Genomic DNA, 17,686 nt, shown 5'->3' on the forward strand with positions numbered 1-17,686 from the left:
AACCAATAAGGCTGCTAGAAACATCTGCATGCAGGGTTTTGTGTGGATATAAGTTTTCAGCTTCCTTGGGTAAATACCAAGGGGTATCACTGTTGGGTCATACAGTAAAGTATGTTGAGTTTTATAAGAAACAGCCAAACTGTCTTCCAAAGTGACTGTACCATTTGTATGCCATTAGCAGTGATGAGAGTTCCTGTTGCTCCACCTCCTCGCCAGCCCTTCTAAAGGTATGGAGTGGTGTCTCACTGTTGTTTTAACTTACCCTTCCCTGCAGATAAATGACATAGAGCATCTTTTCATATGTTTACTTGCCATCTTTATACCTTCTTTTGCTGAGGTATCTGTTCAGGTCTCTGGTCCATTTGTTTTCTGTCGTCTGTCATTTGTTCTCTATTGCTGAGTGTTAAAGAGTTTTTGGTTTATTTTGGATAACAGCCTTTAATCAGATGTGTCTTTTGCAAATATTTTCTCCCTGTCTGAAGCTTGCCATCTCATTCTATTGACATCATCTTTCCCAGAGCATTTAATTTTAATGAAGTCCATCCAGCTTGTCAATTATTTCTTTCATGGATCATGCCTTTGATATTGCATCTAAAAAGCCGTTAACTATACCCAAGGTCATCTTAGTTTTCTCCTACACTATCTTCTAGGAGTTTCATAGCTCTGTGCCTTACATTTACATTTATGACCCGTGTGGTGAAGGGTAATGTGGTCTGTGTCCAGATTAAGTTCTTTGCATGTGGACATCCAAGTGGCTCCAGCACAATTTGTTGAAAGACTATCCTTGCTCCACTGTACTGCCTTCGCCCCACTGTCAATGATCTGTTGGCTATGTTTGTGTGTGTCTATTTCTGGGCTCTCTATTTTGCTTCATTGATCTATCTGTCTGTTCTGTTGCCAATCCCACACTGTCTTGATTACTGTAGCTTTATAGTAAGTCTTTAAGTCAGTTAGCATCAGTCCTACAACTTTGTGCTTCTCCTTCAATAGTTGGCTATTCTGGGTCCTTCACTTCTCTAATAAACTTTAGAATTAGTTTGCTGCTATCTACTAAATAACTTCCTGGGATTTTGATTGGGATACATTGAACCTATAGATCAAGCTGGGAATAAGTGACATCTAACAATATTGAGTCTTCCTATCCATGTACATGGAATATCTCTCCATTTATTTAGCTTTTCTTTGATTTCATTCATCAGAGTTTTGTTGGATTTATATCTAGGTAGTTTCTTTGAGGGCTTCCCTGGTAGCTCAGGTAAAAAATCCACCTGCAATGCAGAAGCCCCAAGTTTTATTCCTGGGTCAGGAAGATCCCCCGGAGAGGGGATAGGCTACCCACTCCAGTATTCATGGGCTTCCCTGGTGGTTCAGAAGGTGAAAAATCTGCCCGCAATGCAGGAGACCCAGGTTCGATCCTGGGTCAGGAAGATTCCCTGGAGGAGGGCATGGCAACCCACTCCAGTATTCTTGCCTGGAAAATGCCTGTCAATAGAGGAGCCTGGCAGACACGACTGAGCAACTGAGCACAGCACAGTTTCGTTGTGGGGGTGCTCATGCAAATGGTATTGTGATTTTAGTTTAGATTTCACTTGTTCACTGCTAGTGTATATGAAAGTGATTGACTTTTGCACATTAACCTTGTATCCTGCAACCTTGCTTTAACTGCTTATTATTAGGTTGGTGCAAAAGTAATTGCAGTTTGCATTGTTAACCTTCGCCATCTGATATTGGAATACATTCTTAAATAAATAAATGTGGTTATGTTATACATCATTTTAATGCACATATTTTGATTTATTTTTTTTCTAATGACTTATTACTTGCTATTTATTTTATATGTAGTTTAGACTATGGAAATGATGTTAGACAAAAAGAAAATTCAAACAATTTTCTTATTTGAGTTCAAAATGGGTCGTAAGGCAGTGGAGACAACTAGCAACATCAACAGTGCATTTGGCCCAGGAGCTGCTAGCAAAGGTACAGTGCAGGGATGGCTCAAGAAGTTTTGCAAAGGAGGTGGGAGCCTTGAAGATGAGCATAGTGGCCCGCCATCGCAAGTTGACAACAGCCAACTGAGAGCGATCATCAAAGCTGATTCTCTCACAACTGCATGAGAAGTTGCTGGAGAACTCAATGTCGACCATTAACAGTCATTCAGCATCTGAAGCAAATTGGAAAGATGAAAAGCTCAATAAGTGGGTGTCTTATGAGCTGACCAAAACCAAAAAAATCATTTTGAAATGTCATCTTCTCTTATTCTATGCAACAACAACAAACCATTTCTCTATCAGATTATTGTGACATGTGACAAAAAGCGGATTTTACATGACAACTGGTGATGACCAGCTCAGTGGTTGGACCGATAAGAAGCTCCAAAGCACTTCCCAAAGCCAAATTTGCACCAAAAGAAGGTCACGGTCACTGTTTGGTGGTCTGCTGCCCATCTGATCCACTACAGCATTCTGAATCCTGGTGAAACCATTAAATCTGAGAAGTATGCTCAGCAAATCGATGAGATGCACCCAAAACTGCAATGCCTGCAGCCGTACTGGTCAAGTGAATGGTCCCAATTCTTCTCCACGACAACACGAGCCTGAATGTCACACAACCAGCACTTCCAAAGTTAAACAACTTGGGTTACGAAGTGTTGCCTCATCCGCCATATTCACCTGACCTCTCGCCAACTAACTACCACTTCTAAAAGCTTCTCGACAGCTTTTTACAGGGAAAACACTTCCACAACCAGCAGGAGGCAGAAAATGCTTTCCAAGAGTTCATATAATCCCAAAACATGGGTTTTTACGCTACAGGAATAAACACACTGATTTCCTTATTTCTAGTTGGCAAAAATGTATTCATTGTAATGGTTCCTATTTTGAGTAATCAAGATGTGTTTGAACCTAGGTATAATGATTTAAAATTCACATCTGAAACTGCAATTACATTTGCACCAATCTAAACAGTTCCATGGGCTTCCCTGGTGGCTGGGTGGTAAAGAACCTGCCTGTCAGTGCAGGAGACACAGGAGGCATGGGCTAGATCCCTGGGTCGGGAAGATCCTCTGGAGAAGGAAATGGCAACCCACTCCAGGACTCTTGCCTGGAGAATCCCAAGGACAGAGAAGCCTGGTGGGCTACAGTCCATGGGATCGGTCGCAAAAAGTCGGACACGACTGAAGCAACTTAGCACGGAGCACGGAAATACTTTCTGGAGCATTTGTGTCAATTTCTTCAGATTTTCTACACAGATGATCATGTCATTTGCGGGTAGAGACAGTTTTATGTCTTCCTCCCCAGTGTGTATATCTTTTATTTCCTTTTCTTACCTCCTTAGCCAGGATTTCCAGTAAGATGTTGAAAAGCAGTCATGAGAGACAACTTCCTTGCCTTGTTCCTGATCCTAGTGGGAAGTTTCTCATCGTTCCCACTAGCATCTCATTCACCGTAGGATGTCAGCTCTAGATTTCTGTAGGTGCCTTTAGCAAGTTGAGAAAGTTTCCCTCGATTCCTAGTTCACTGAGAATTTGTATTACAAACAGATGTTGGCCGGGCTTTGTTTCCTCCCCTGGTATGTCCTGGTGCTTGGAGGAAGCGTCAGCCCACGGCAGGCCCTCAGTGGCCACCTCAGGAAGGAACCGGTGCAGCACGTAGAAAAGGCTCTAGCAGGGAGAGGGAGACGCCACAGCGCTGGCCTTGGGTGGCTGAGAGCGGAGGGGCCGAGTGCACGTGGAGCACAACAATCCAGTCACAGGAAAGGGATGAAGGCAGCATAAAGGGATGCAGGTGGCAGGAGGTGGGGAGTCACAGGGAAGGGAGGCAGCTGTGGTGAAGGGGTGCAGGTGGCGGGAGGTGGGAGCTGCAGTGGGAGCAAGTGGAAGGCGCCTCTTCAATTTTCTCAGTAATGGGGCGGCCACACTGTCGGCTGAGAGTCCAGGAGCCTAGAGGGGAGGCAGGGCCCCAGGACCGAGATAGCAGCTTCTGGATGGAGAGGGAGGAGGTGGGTCTGGGACCAGAGCAAGAGAGGGGTCCACGCAGCACCAGAGCAGCAGAGGGTCATGCCCTTTAAATCTCGTCTCCTGCATGTCCAGGAGGGACAGGGTGGGCTCAGGAAGCAAGCGGCAGGGGACCAGGGCACCAGGGATGGTTCTGAAGGGCTCTCTAAGTTCCACTGGCTGCACACTCACCCTGGGAGGCACGGGCGCCACCACAGCCTTCCGTGGGGCCAGGGCCAGACACCCCTCCCCCGAGGTACCTTCTTTGCTCCACCAGCCCGTCCTTGCTGAGGACTTCTACTCAGGCCACGTGAATTCATTTAACTTTGATCCAAAGTGAAGTGGATGGGGGATGGGTCGATGGGCAGCGCTGTTCCACCCCAAGCAGCTCTGCTGGGCCCTTGCATCCTAGCCTCTCAGCAGCACTCCTGGGAAGGTCTGTGGAAAGTCCAATGCGCCCACCTATGCAGAAGCACAGAACTCAGCCCTGGGAGGGGTCGGGGCTCCCAGGACAAGGGGCTGATGGAGAGATGGGAGCCTCACTTCTGCCTAAGGAAAGGATAAAGGAGGCCTGATCCTTACCCTGATAGCTTTAGCAGGGCCCTGGCCTAAATCTTTCCCTTGCATGAGCCTCTCAGCACAGAGCAGTTGCTCAAACAATGACCTGTCTTCCTATCCTAGTTTTGTGGGAGTAAAGATGAGGGAGATTGGACCAGCCCCAAGTCCTGTGGCTGAGGTCTCAGGGGATGGCTGGGGGAAGGTCATTCAGCCCCTCCTCCTCTTGAGCCTCAATTTTCCCACTGGCAAAATGGACAGGCCGCTAAGAACCCTTCACCATCTAGGCTTCTGAAATACTCCTAAAACCTGGCACACAGAATCACGTTTGAAAGGGCAGACTTGGCCCTGTTTCTCAGAATAGTGAGGCTCAGAAGGGTGAAGCTGCTTGCCTGGAGCCACAGACAGGGCAAGGGGCAGCCCTACTTAAATCTAGGCCAAACTGGCTCATGCCCAACACTGCACCTGGATCCTCAGCCCAGGTCTCAGCCTTCCCTCAGGGGAGAACCCAGCAGGACCCGTGGCCTTCCTACAGGACCTCATGTCTTTGGAAGGTCCTGGGGCCTCCTCCAGCCTCGGCGCTTCTCCACCTGGCCGCCTGCCTCTCTTGGTGCCTCATCTCTCAATCCCTGCCCCTCTCTCAGCCAGTACATTTGAGAATTAAATGAGACAAAGTTCAGGAGAGCACTGTGCGCAGTGCCTGGAACCAGAACACACAGTAAACAGTCATCTTCATTATCATCTTTGGGTGCCGAGTCTCAGTGAAACATCAGAGCACTTCCTGAGAAATAAAGGCACCCAGTGACACCACGGGTTGCTGAAGTCACTGCCAAGGCAGGCATTTTGCTGAAGCATCCAAAATATCCTGATGGTCACCAGCAGCCAAGGGAGGGGGCTGAGGAAACCCAAGCTCCCAGGGCAGCAACCTCAGGCCAGCAGATCCCAGCGGCTCAACAGCACATCAGCCATCTCCAAAGGGACTCTGCCTGGCAGCCTAGGGATGCAGCCAGGACGGGGGCACAGGAAGACTGAAACCCAACTTTCTCCCTCCAGTGACAGCAGGCTTGCAGGGAAACCAAGACACCTGGGGAGGCCCTGCAGGCTCCAGGTACAGATGAACTATTAGAAGCGAGAGGCTGGGCTCTCTGAGCCTCAGTGTTGGCATCTGGAAATAGGGCAGCTGCTCACCATCCTTGGGTCTAACCATGAGGACCCACCAGGATGAGAAAGGGTGCCACATGTGGCAGGGGCCCCGGGAAAGACCTCAACCTGGGGAAGGACAAAGGTTAAGGAAATAACCGCTCAGCAGGAGCTAGCAGCAGCCAGGAAGGGAACCACAGGAAGGTATTTCAACAGGAAGAAAAGCTCCTCTGGCTCTAAAACAAGAAAGGTGCCCATGGAGGCGCTGACAAGGACAGAGTCTCATCCTTTCTCCGAGGGTCAGGGCAGCACCCACCCTGGAGGGCACATTGCTAGCGGCTCTAAAAGTTGCCAAGGAGCAGGCCCTCTGACCCGGCAGGGCTACATGCGGACTTCTTGCTTGCATGGTCCTGGCACAGGGACCTCAGGACCCAGGTGATCACAGCAGTGTTATGTGGGGTGATGAGGCTGCTCACAAACCAGAAATCCAGCCCAATGCACGCAGTGCGGGCGACTGTAAAACCATTCTGCTCATGGACGTACTGATCAAAGGTGCCATCTACTACATCTCTCCTGTCCATTTCCTCTTAGAGTTCCCAGCAGTCTGATGAGAGGGAGGACCATCAATACCTCCACTTGCAGATGAGCAAATAGAGACACAGAACAGTCAAGAACTCTGCCCAAGGACACACAGCTGGTAAGTAGCACAAACCAAGCATGTTGAATATGCTTCTCTCTCCAAGATACATTGCTAAAAACTACATATTTTTCTTAAAGGAGAAAAAAAATCAGGATGCAGGGCAGCATACCCAGGTTGAATGATGGCTCTCCCAAACTACGTGTTCACCCAGTACCTGTGCATGTGAGTTCATTTAGGTAAAGAGTCTTTTCAGATATAATTAAGCAAGGGATCTGGAGATGAGATCATCCTGGATCATACATGCTAAGTCACTTCAGCGATGTCCGACTTTGTGTGACCCCATGGACTGTAGCTCGCCAAGCTCCTCTGTCCACAAGATTCTCCATGCAAGAATACTGGAGTGGGTAGCCATGCCCTCCTCCAGGGGATCTTCCCAATCTAGGGATCAAACCCAGGTCTCTTACGTCTCCTGCATTGATAGGCGGGTTCTTTACCACTGAGTCCTCAGGGGAAAATGGCCCTAAATCCAGTGACAAGTGTCCTCTAGAGAGGAGAGAAGACTCGGGGAGCAGAAGGCCATGTGAAGACACATGGCAGGGACACGTCTGCCAGCCAAGGAACCCCAGGAGGCCTCAAGGAGGAAGCGACTCTGCCAAAGTCTTGAATTCAGACTCTGGCCCTGCAACCGAGAGACAATAGCCTGCTCTGTTTTAAGCCCGCCAGTCTGTTCTGACTTGTTATGGAAGAAAGTAGTACAGACCCCCCTGCTGCCCACCATCGCGCTTCCATTTTCCGCTTGGGACCTAGCTGACTGACGCCCACAGGATGGCAGCCCCACGCAGGGCAGTGCACGCGTGGCAGCTGTGCTCATTCGTTCAACCACTTGCCCTCATGTTCCCAGTTCCCAGATGAGCAGCCTGAGACCACAGGCTCAGGTCACAGCTCCCAGGGGTGCTGCCCCCCCCACCCCCTCCCCCAGGGTCTGATCAGAGGCCCACCAGGAGGGCAGCTGGGTCAGGACAGGACCCAGAGCTTGGCCACCTCGTTCTGTAGCCTCAGGGTCAGGGCATCTGCCGCAGGATTGGGACAAAGCCCACAAGTGCCCTGAGGCTATAGCTGGCAGGGCAAGCAGAGGAAAGAAAGAGGGTGGCTGGGGTCTCCTCTGCTATGAAGCCCCCAGGGAGGGGACAGGCCATTCTGTGGCTGCCCTCAAGGACTTTTGAAGGCATCCCCTCCAATGGTCCTGAAGGCTCCTGGAGCCGGGGGGGTGGGGGGGTGGGGGGGACTTGGCCACCCTGGCCAGGCAGGTGCTGCTGACAGCTTGAGGCACAGCGGGCCAAGGTGATGGGCACAGTTAGCCTCCGGCCTGCATGGCAGAGGGGCTGGGGGCAGGGAGCGAGGAGGCTGCCCTGGCTGCCCTGGCCGCAGAGCTGGAGCAGAAGGGGGATAAGAAAACAGATTCCCAGACGGAGGCGTGATGCTCACATCCACTTCACAAGGAGGACTGCTGAGGCTCGGGATGAGCACCCGGGCTGTCCTCTCAACTCAGCCTCGCAGACCCTTTCCAGGGGCCCTCAGTGGGGCCAGGTGGGGACCGTCCTGATTCCTCCAAACCAGGTAACAGGAGTGATGGTGGCACCCAGCAGGAAGCTCAGTGGTGGATTAAGGGTGACCGTCCCCAGCAGAGGCCTGTTTCCCTGGCCCCTCCGCCACCCCCAGGGCCTCAGAGGAGCAACCTGGCCAGTGCTTCCCCTTTGGGGTCAGGCACCACACCAGCCTCAGCCTCGCATTTGTCCATGCTGGGCCACACAGTCCCTGAGACCCAGAAGGCATGGACAGCCCAGGTCTGACTACAGCAGGGGGACCTACCCACGGGTGCTAAGCCAGGGCTCCACCCCGGGCCCCTGGAACCAGGATTTCTGAGGGTGGAGCCAGATCTGGATTCTCCAACTGCTGCCCGAGGGGGCTGAGGAAGGAGGTACCCCAGCAAAGATCCAATACACCTCCCAAGGCCAAGATACACCAATTCTGCAATTCCAGGTTCTCTGTCCTAAAGAGGCCACAACCACAACTCAGAGCCTGGGAACTTGGGTGGCTGTGCATTCCTAGATTCCACAGCTAAGATTCCATGGTCCCAAGGCTCTGACTTAGCCCTCAACCCAACACCATCAAAGGAGATAGGATGAAGCCCCAGGGGATGGGGCCTGGGGCACCAGCATGGACAGCAGTGATAGAAGATGAGAAACATGGCAACAGGGATGGGGAGAGAGACACAGGGCGCTGCCGACATGTACTGGTGAAGCACTCGGACAACCCAGAAAGTTTTCTAATGACAGTCACCTCAAGTGCATGTAGCTTCGTGGTAGGGGTGAGGGGAAGACAAAGTTTGAGAAAAAGAAATTCATTTCTATCCTTAAAATTGTCTGATGCTTTACTATGAGCATGTAACACTCTTGTCATAAAAAGCTGTGATAATTAGCAGAAGAATATGACAAAGTCTATGCTTCCTTAAACGTCTGTTCACTTGTTTCATTATCCCCCCAATCAAGACATCAGTTCCCAGGCCCCAGCCCCAGGCACAGGGCATAGCAATGATGCTTGCTGGAGACTTAATTGTCAGAAGAATGAATAGTGCTGAATTCTGAGCTCCTCGAGGCCTGTGTCACTAAAACTCATCTATCGGAGACCTCCAGGGCTCTTTGAGAACAGAAAGAGAGCCCAGCAAGGATAGCGAGATCCAGGGGTCCATCCCGAGGGTGTCATGTGAGAGGGGCTCCAGGGCCCTGCCCACACCCTGCCTCCACAAGGTCATGGCCCAGGCCCCTGGGAAGCCCCACCTCTGAGCCCCCACCTGCCCCCAGATCCCAGCTCCCACAGGAGTCACCAGCATCCATCCTCCTCTGCCCTCCCAGTGACAGTGACCCACAGAGGCACCTCTAGTTCTGGAAAGAGGCCGGATGAAGCCAGCTCCCCTTGGCACCCCTGGCCCAGCTTGGCCTGGAACCAAGAGCCCAGAGGCACAGGGTCAGGGCAGGGGGTGGCGTGACTGCTACCACCCAGAATGCCAGCTGCTGGCAGAGATTTATTTTTGCTTTAAGTGCTGGGGAATTGCAGGCTGGAGCAGCCAACTCAGGGGGCTTGGGTTGCAGCTGGAAGGAGAGGAGGTGGGCGGGGAGCGGGGGCACACAGCCCCTCCCTGACCTCGGCCATCGGCTGTTCAAACACACACACAGAGCTCAGTACCTCGCTACCTCCACATTCCCCCCTACTCACCCACTCAGCCCAGCTCTCCAAGGGATGCCTCCAAGATGCTGTGAGGAGGCTTTAGGGGCAGAGGGTCTCAACTGCTGCCCCCAACTCTGCTCCTAGAGAGACCTGCCACCTCCAGCTGGGGCTGTCCCTCTCAGGCCACAGGCTCCCCACTCCCAGAGTGGGCATGTCCCACCGTCCTCTCCCCCAGGATGCCCCCACAGTTGGGGACCATGGCCACAGTGAGCTGGTGGGACCAGGCTGTGTCCCAGAGGTGAACTCAGGAGATGAGCACTCAAGGTACTAACACTCCAAGGGAGACCGAAAGGAAACAAGACAAACATGAGGGACCGCTTTGCCCAGGGGCCCGAGAGGCAAGACCTGAAGGTGATGAGGGCGGAGTCAAGCGGACATCTGCAGGGGAGTGTCGGGGCAGGAGCTGGCCTGCGTGCTGGAGGTGCAGAGGCGAGGCAGCAGGATGGCCTGAGGGGAAGAGGAAGCGAAGGCACAAGGAGGACCAGTCTGCAGGGCCTGGTGGACCAGGATGAGGAGGGTCCAGAGCCCAGACCCCAGGGGCCACGCGAAGAGGGCCACGTGTGGTACTACCTGACTAAAGGCTAATGAGGGGCCCAGGGCCCCCACAGCCTCATGCAGCCTTTGCAGCTGCCACTTCAGCAGCTGGGCAGGAAGACGGAGCAGCGGGACACAGGTGGGGTGAGTGGAGGCAGTGGAGTGGGGAGGCGACTTGCCTGCCCTCGCTGGGCCTCAGTTTCCCCACCTGTTCAAGTGGAGGAAGGTATCAGGGGAGGGGCAGTTGTGCCCGGTGTCACTCACAGCAAAAGCCCCAGCACCAGCCCACGCCCTCTGCCACGGAGCCCCTCCACTCCACACCCCAACTGGTTTAGGACCCCCCAGAGGCACACACAGAGGCTCACATTTCACTGTCCCGTCCTGGGCATCTCAGAAGCCTCCCTGCCTGGTGCTTTGATCCCACTTCACAGATGACAGACTGAGGCCCAAGAGGAGAAGTGACTCGCCACAGTCAGACCACCGGCTGCATTTGCCCCAGTTGTCTGCCCCAAAGTCTCTCCCGAAACAAGGAGATCCTTGAGGGCAAGGGCCGGGTCTCCATTTACTCAACACCCATTTATGAATCACCTTCTGTATGCCAGACACTGCACTGAGGCCACAGCTCAGCAGAGAGCACCAGAGTCTCCACCCCAGGAGCACACTTCTGCTGAGGCTCTGCGGCAGAGAAAGCAGCCCAGACACAGACCCGCTGAACATTTACAGAGCTCCTACTGCATGCGAGGCCTTAACCAGGCCCTGAGGACACAGCAACCTGGGAGCTGAGATGGCGGGCAGGCACCAGGCCCTGTAGGGGACCAGCCCTGGATGCAGAAGCCGCCACAGTCAGCCTGGCACAGAGACACATCTGGGCGGGGTATCTGGGGGATGCAGGAAGGTGGGCTCTGGGTCGGAGCCATGTTCCAGTCTCTCCGGGAGCCTCCCTGGGACTCAAAAGCTACTGCCACCCTCTGCACTGGCTGACCATTAGGAAATTAAATCAGCTGGCAAAGTGCTGGGCCCTCAGCCAGTGCCCAGTGAGGGCTCCAATTCTGCTCTCGGCCCCAGATCCTCTGGAAAACCCGCCTGCCTGAGCCTGGCCTCACCGCCACCCCCAATCCCATCCCTACCCCCACGGCTTCTCTGAAGCCTCTGAGCCTCCTGCCCTGCCCGCAGCCCAGTTTCAGGCTGGCTCTCTTTCATCTCTGGCCTTCCCCTGGCTGTCTCCCTACCACACGGCCAAATTCCTCTGGAGCAGTCATCCTGTGGACCAAGCCCACACCCACCACACCTTCCGAGTGGCCAGCCCAGCCTCCACCCCCTTGCTGTCCATGAGTTGCCTTCCCCAACCCCTCCTCCAGGTCAGCGGTGGCAAGCCTCCAGCTGCAGCCCCAGGGGAGGGGCAGGTGTGCCCAGTGTCACTCACAGCAAAAGCCCCAGCAGGGGCCCAGCAATGGGCACCAGGTGAACCCAGTCAAAGGACAGCCAGCTGGAGCTGGGAGCAGCAGGCTAAGAGTGGGATTCAGGTGGGCCCTGAGGGGGCTCCAGCAGCCTCCTGCCTGGAGCCAGACAAGGGCCACAGAGGTTTCTGGGAGTGACAGTGCATTTGCTTCCACTCCAGACACTGTGCCAAGGCTCCGGGTGCCATGCTTGGTGCTGCCAGCCATGGCCCAGGGCACCTGAGGCCTCGCCAGGCCAGAGGAATCTGCCCACAGCCAAGCCGGTCCCAGTGCTTCACAAGTACAGGCGCTGCTGTCGCTGTGACTGCTGCTCCTGCTATCACTGCTGTTGCTACTACTCACTGCCTCAGGGCCACCAGTGTTACCTTGTCCCGTCTGGGCAGTCTTGAGAGGAGGGACAGCATGGCCCTGGGACAGGAAACCCAACAGGGCAGCCCTCTGGCCCAGGAAGAGCAAGGTGGAGTTTTACGCTCAAGCTCCTGACAAGCTGTGTGGCTCTGGGCAAGATCTTACCCCTCCCTGGGCACCTTTTCCTCCCAGTACAGCACAGTTCACTGAACATCCTTCCACCAGGCACATATCTCAGGGGGTCCCCTCCTGAGCAACCTGAAGCCCAAAGGGGGTCTGACATGGCAGTCGGGCATGGGAGGAGGTCCAGGGAGAGACCAACAAAGTCAGGATCTGCCCCTTTCACCAAGGGAAGGTCCATCCCACTCAGGGCTAGGGAGGGGGCTCTGCTCTACCCTCACCTGGACAGGGGGCACAAGGTAAGGTCCGGGACTGGGAACTCAGATGTGCCGGTGTGTCCCAATCACAGCGGTAAAGAATCCACCTGCCAGTACAGAAGACCCAGGTTTAATCCCTGGGTTGGGAAGATCCCTTGGAGAAGGAAGTGGCAACCCATGCCAGTATTCTTGCCTGGAGAATCCCATGGACAGAGGAGCCTGGGAGGCTACAGCCCATGGGGTAACAAAGAGTTGGACGTGACCAGGCACACAAACATATACACACACAGGTGTTTGTAAACACCCAGCATTTGTAGAATGCCCAGTGCATGCCCTTAGCGGTACATCAGTAGAGAAGAGGGCCCCCATGGCTGTCCAGCATACTGGTGCCCCCTTCTTGTCCCCAAGGATGCTCAAGTAAGCCCCTCTCCCTTGCACCCTGCTCTCCCTTGGGGTCTTGGCCTCACATGGTGGAAGCCCCCTTTCTGGAGCTACCAAAACCCAGCCCCCTACCTGGAAGGGAGGGGCTGCCCGAAAGCTGAGGGGCAGATTTTGCTGGGGAGTTTCTTTGGGATGGGAATCCAGCACGAGGTGGGGGTGCTCTTCTCACAACGGAGGAGGAAGCATGCAGCAGGAAGGCCGGAAACCCCCCTGCTCCATGGGTTGTCCCCTCCTTGGCCCTCCCTGGCCACATGGTGGCGGTCGGGACGGAGACCTGTGATGAGGCACGGCAAAGGAGCAAACTAGCACAAGGGGAGGCTGGGGTCCAAGTTGGGCAGCAGCCAGGGCCTGGCTGTCCTTTGCACCTAGGGAGCAGGTGAGGGGTAGGCCAGAGGCTACCACCTTCTGGGTTCACACCTTCGAGGAGGCGGCTGCTGATTTCAGCGGTGTGTGGGCGCCTCTGTGCTCCCAGGAAACGGAGCCTGAAAACCCCGGGCTGTGGGACGGGACATGGATATGGGGGACAGGAGGTCCCCAGCACTTTATTCCAGGGCCCGTCCTGGGCATGGGAGAGCAGAGAAGAAGTGGGCAGGGGTCCCAGGCAGTGCAGTGCTCCGGGAGGATGAGAAGCCCAGGAAGCAGGGTGGCCAGGTCCTAGCAGATCCAGGCCGTGGGGAGGCAGAACTAAGGACCACCTCCAAAGAGACACTTTCCTGTGCTCTCCCTTTCTGAACACAGGTGTTTAAATATTCACATGACATGTGCACACTCGTCAGAATAGGCCTCGAATCCCATCTGAAGCCCCACAGGAGCTCTGCACCCAACTGCTCTCTCCGGGGGCCCTCCCTGCTCCCCAGGACGTCCAGAGCAGACCGCAGCACGGTGAGGGGACCCCGGCCCTGAATCCGCCGGGCTTCTTAGCCAAGGCGCCCCGCTCCGCGATCAAGGCCGATTTCTAAAAGCAAAGGAAAAAAAAAAAAAGGTGCGCCTGGACTCGCTGGCTAGCTCACTCGCCAGCGGAGAACACCGTTTCCAGAATGTTTTTGCTCCATTAAAGCACAGAAGATGGGAAAGAGAGCCGATTCCAAGGACCCGCAGCCCTTGGGCCTGGGGGCATTTTCCCGGCCTCCAGTAGTCCGCGCTCCCCTCCGCATCCCGACCCCGGTCGGGGGGTCTCCGGAGAAGGTCATGGGTAAGACTGACGCTGCCCACGAAAGTGCCTTCCCACGCTCCCTCCCGAATCTTTTCGTGCAAGTCGTCCAGAAGGGGACCGTGGGCGCCTCAAAGTTTCCCGGAGCGCCCCCAGGACGAAGGTTAGCAAGAAGCGAAGTTCCTTGGTGGCGGCGGCTGGAGACATGGCAGGGGAGAAAAGCTTGCAGTCAGCATTTCCTCCGATAGCTCATCAGGGAGGGGGAGAAAGGGGGAAAAAAGGAAAAAACAGAAAACGAGAGGACGAACCAAGCCCGCCGTCCCACCTGCCCTGCTGCGGCACCCTCTCTTGCTCGGTCGGCTCGGGAGGGGACCGGCGGGGAGCTGGAACCGAGCCCCCGGGCGCTTACCTCGGTCAGTGCCCTGGGCACTGCGCGCTCCGCGTCCTCCGAGCTCCGGGCGGCTGTTCCTGGCCCCGGCAGCCGCCGCGCTGCCTGCATCGCTGCCGCCGCCTCAGGGCAGCCCCCGGGGGCGCTCCATGCTGAGGGGCGCGTCCGTCTGGGCCGCCGATCGCCCCGGTCCAGCCGCGGGTCGGGGGCGCGCGCCTGGACGGCGCCCCCGGTCGCGGGGCGCACGCTCCGGTCGGCGCGGTTGGCTTCCGTCCCTCAGTCCGGCGGCTCGTGCGGCCGATCCAACCCCTCCCCCGCCTGCTGCTATCTGATCCCAAGCTGGGCCCGGCGCGCTCCCCTACGCCCAGGCGCCCCGCGCCTCCACGCCCGCTCCGGCCGCTCGCCCTCAGCTACGGTTCCCCGGGAGGCGGTGGCAGAGGCAAGGCCCGGAGAAGGCGGGGAGAGTGGAATGGAGGGCGAGGAGGCGGCAGGAGACTGAGGCTCGGCGCGCTCCCAGCTCCGCGCCCGGCTGTCACCAGAACCCAGCTCGGCAACAACTCTAACTCTCAGCCGAGAGCACTCCCGCTCTGCGCCGCTCCGCCGCCGCCCCCGCCCACGAGACCCAGGCCTGACCGGGCGTCCCTGGCCCCGGCCCCCCTCCACACACAGACACACCACCAGCCACTTGCGCACTGGAGCGCGCGCGCGAGCGTGCACACGCGCGCGCACACACACATACACACACACAGGCGCAGGCATGTCCTCCCAGGGACCCACACAGGTGCATGGCGAAGGCACACACAGCCAAGTACACGAGCTCAGGCGTCTGGATCCACACATGCAGAATGCATGCTGCGACATACATGACGGTTGCAGGTGCACAGGTGCGATAAGCACTCCTACTTCCACGTGCAGGCTGGTGGCTGCAGGAGGGCACCTGTGCACAGATCTCAACTTGCACATTCCCATGGACTCCTTGCCCGTTGCACACCAGGCGTGCACACTCGGACACTCATATTTCCCCCTCTTTAATAGAATTTCTCTCATCTTGTGCTCTGCTTGACTCTTCCTCTCTCCTGCTTTCTCTCTGTGCTCCTCCCCCTGCCCTCTTTCTCGGAGGACCTGACCCCCATGTGACCCTCTTCTCTTGCCACCCCTGCCTCTGCCTCTTCCCAGCCTGTTCCCACAGGCTTGCCCTTCAAGCCTCCTGGGGCCTATTGTCTGGGCCTCAGATCTCTCAGCCATTGGCAGGGCCCAGGCCTTTCATCCCGGCACACAGACCTGCCCTGCTGGACCTTGGCCTAAAAGGGAGACCCCATTTTATCACCAGTCTGAACCCTTGCTCAGCTCAGGGGCCACAGATTTGGGCCAAGGAGACAGGTCTGTGCCCAGAGCAGCAGCCTCAAAGAGCTCTCTGGCCCCCTCAGCCTCCAGCTTCCCCTTTAATGTGAAATATAATTATGTGTCTGCACAGCAGGGAGACTGGCTGCAGGATTCTAACCAAGGAGGATGGCTTTCTGGCCACCGCCCAGATTGCTGGCGGCTCAGACAGAGCGGTCTACAGGCCCCACCAGCCCCAGGCTCCTAGCCCCAGGCAGCTGGTGGTTCGTCCTGGCCAAGGCCACCCAGAAAACTCACCCCAGGCTGTCCAGAGTTGGAGCCACACCAGGTCTTCTGCCCAGCTGTGGTGACATCCCCTCACCTCCCTGTGCCTCACTCTCCTCGCCTGGGTCGTGCAGCTACAGTGAGGACTGAGGACCAAGCATACCCAACACCCTCGGCAGGCTCACGGGGGAACGCTGACCGAGCGCTGGCTCACAACCACACTCCACTGTTACCACGACACTGGCCCTGTTTCACAAGTTCAAAAGTATATCTGCCCCCAGACTGAGCGCCCTTGCCTTGACAGCTTGCAGCAGAGAGAAGGGGCATCCCAGGAGATCCCAGCCACAGCCCCTCCCCCCGCTCACTGGCACTTGGTGTCCTGGTTTTCTCCTGCTCCCTGGGGACCAAAGGCTCTCAGGAAACTTTTCCTCCCTCTTCCTCATGGTGACCAAGGAGGGAAGTGGCTCAGTTCCCCGCCCCCCTCCCCTGCCCAGGTTCCCAGAAGACAGAGAACAGAGTACTATCCTAGGAGGAAGGGGCCCAAGACACCAGGGTCCCCAGAGGAGCCAAGACACCTCTCAGCTGGGAGACACTTCCAGCAAACGGTCTCAGCGGAGGACTAGACAGGAATACCTTGGATCAACTCTGTGTCGAACTCAAGCAGTTCTTGGGACAAGGGCACCCTCAGCCCCAAGTACAGAGCCCCCACCCAGAGGGCCAGTCTCAGAGCTATTCAGCTGGACCCCGAGGCCCCAGCCTCCCCCAGAACCTTTATCAGAAGCATTTCCCAGAGAAGCCGGCATCTTCCCAAGGTCATCCAGCAGAGGTATAAGCCTGACTCCTCAGGCTCTGCAACTCCCTCCTGACCTGCCTGCCAGGTGGGAACTCAGTTCCTAACCTAATCACACCCACCAGCAGCCACTATGGGCCCTTGGCTGGGCAACAGAGGTCACCAGCGTCCCTGGGGAGGCACTCCCATGTCCAGATGCAAGCGCTGTCTACCTGTGGGCAGAGAGCTCATGGCCCTTCCAGGGCACTGCCCACAGCAGAGGGGGGCATCACACCTCCTGATGTGGAGGGGACCAAGCAGGGCCAGGTAGGAGAACTTCGGCTCGCCCTGTGAGGCAGGTCCCACTTCCTTCTCTGTAAAACAAACCCCCTCCCACAGCTGTGTGAGAAGCCAGTGAGATGAGCAGGACCTTTGGCTACAGCCAGTCCTTCCCAGCACACCTTACTCTGAAATACTCTCTTCTACTCCAGGTGGGGCCCAGGCCCTCCCAGCCTTGAGTGGGGCACACAGTAGCTGTTGAAGAAACATTTGCTGAGCCGGGCACTCTCAGAGCCACAGACAAGCCAGAAGGGCAAAAAGCCCCTCGGCCCAACTGAGCCGCTCCTTTATTTGAGAAATGTGAGGCCCAGAGACTAGGGGCTGCTCCTGGGGCCACAGAGCCATGAGGAGCAGGGGTGGGTGAGGAGGGGACCCTGCAGGCTGGGGTTTACTGGGCTGAGTGGCCAGCAGGCTCAGAGCTGCCAGCTCCTGTCACACTGGCATCTTAATATGACAGTACCAGCGTCAATCAACCGGTGACTGGGATGTGGAAACCAGGCAGTGCCTCACTGGTACCTCGCCCTGCAGGCTGCCGCCTGAAGCTCCCAAGGTTCCTCTCCGTGTCACAGCCCCAGGAACTGCCTCCTGCCAGGAACCTGCCCAGGTCTCTCCTTCCTCAGCAGGAAACCCTCAAAACATACAAGGGGCTCACGGCCACCCAGGGCGG

At 56.0% G+C, this 17,686-nt stretch overlaps 1 protein-coding gene across 1 annotated transcript in view; it reads right to left on the minus strand.

Annotated features, from left to right (window-relative positions):
- Positions 1-14,583, minus strand: part of KCNJ12 (potassium inwardly rectifying channel subfamily J member 12) — a 37,117-nt gene extending 22,534 nt beyond the window's left edge. The window contains exon 1 of the mRNA XM_040245754.1: positions 14,328-14,583. The gene's annotated coding sequence lies outside the window, so the exon portion shown is untranslated. The remainder of the gene's footprint in view (positions 1-14,327) is intronic.
- Positions 14,584-17,686: the final 3,103 nt, after the last annotated feature.

Source organism: Oryx dammah, unplaced genomic scaffold (assembly GCF_014754425.2).
Source record: "Oryx dammah isolate SB20612 unplaced genomic scaffold, SCBI_Odam_1.1 HiC_scaffold_8, whole genome shotgun sequence".
Classification (NCBI taxonomy): domain Eukaryota; kingdom Metazoa; phylum Chordata; class Mammalia; order Artiodactyla; family Bovidae; genus Oryx; species Oryx dammah.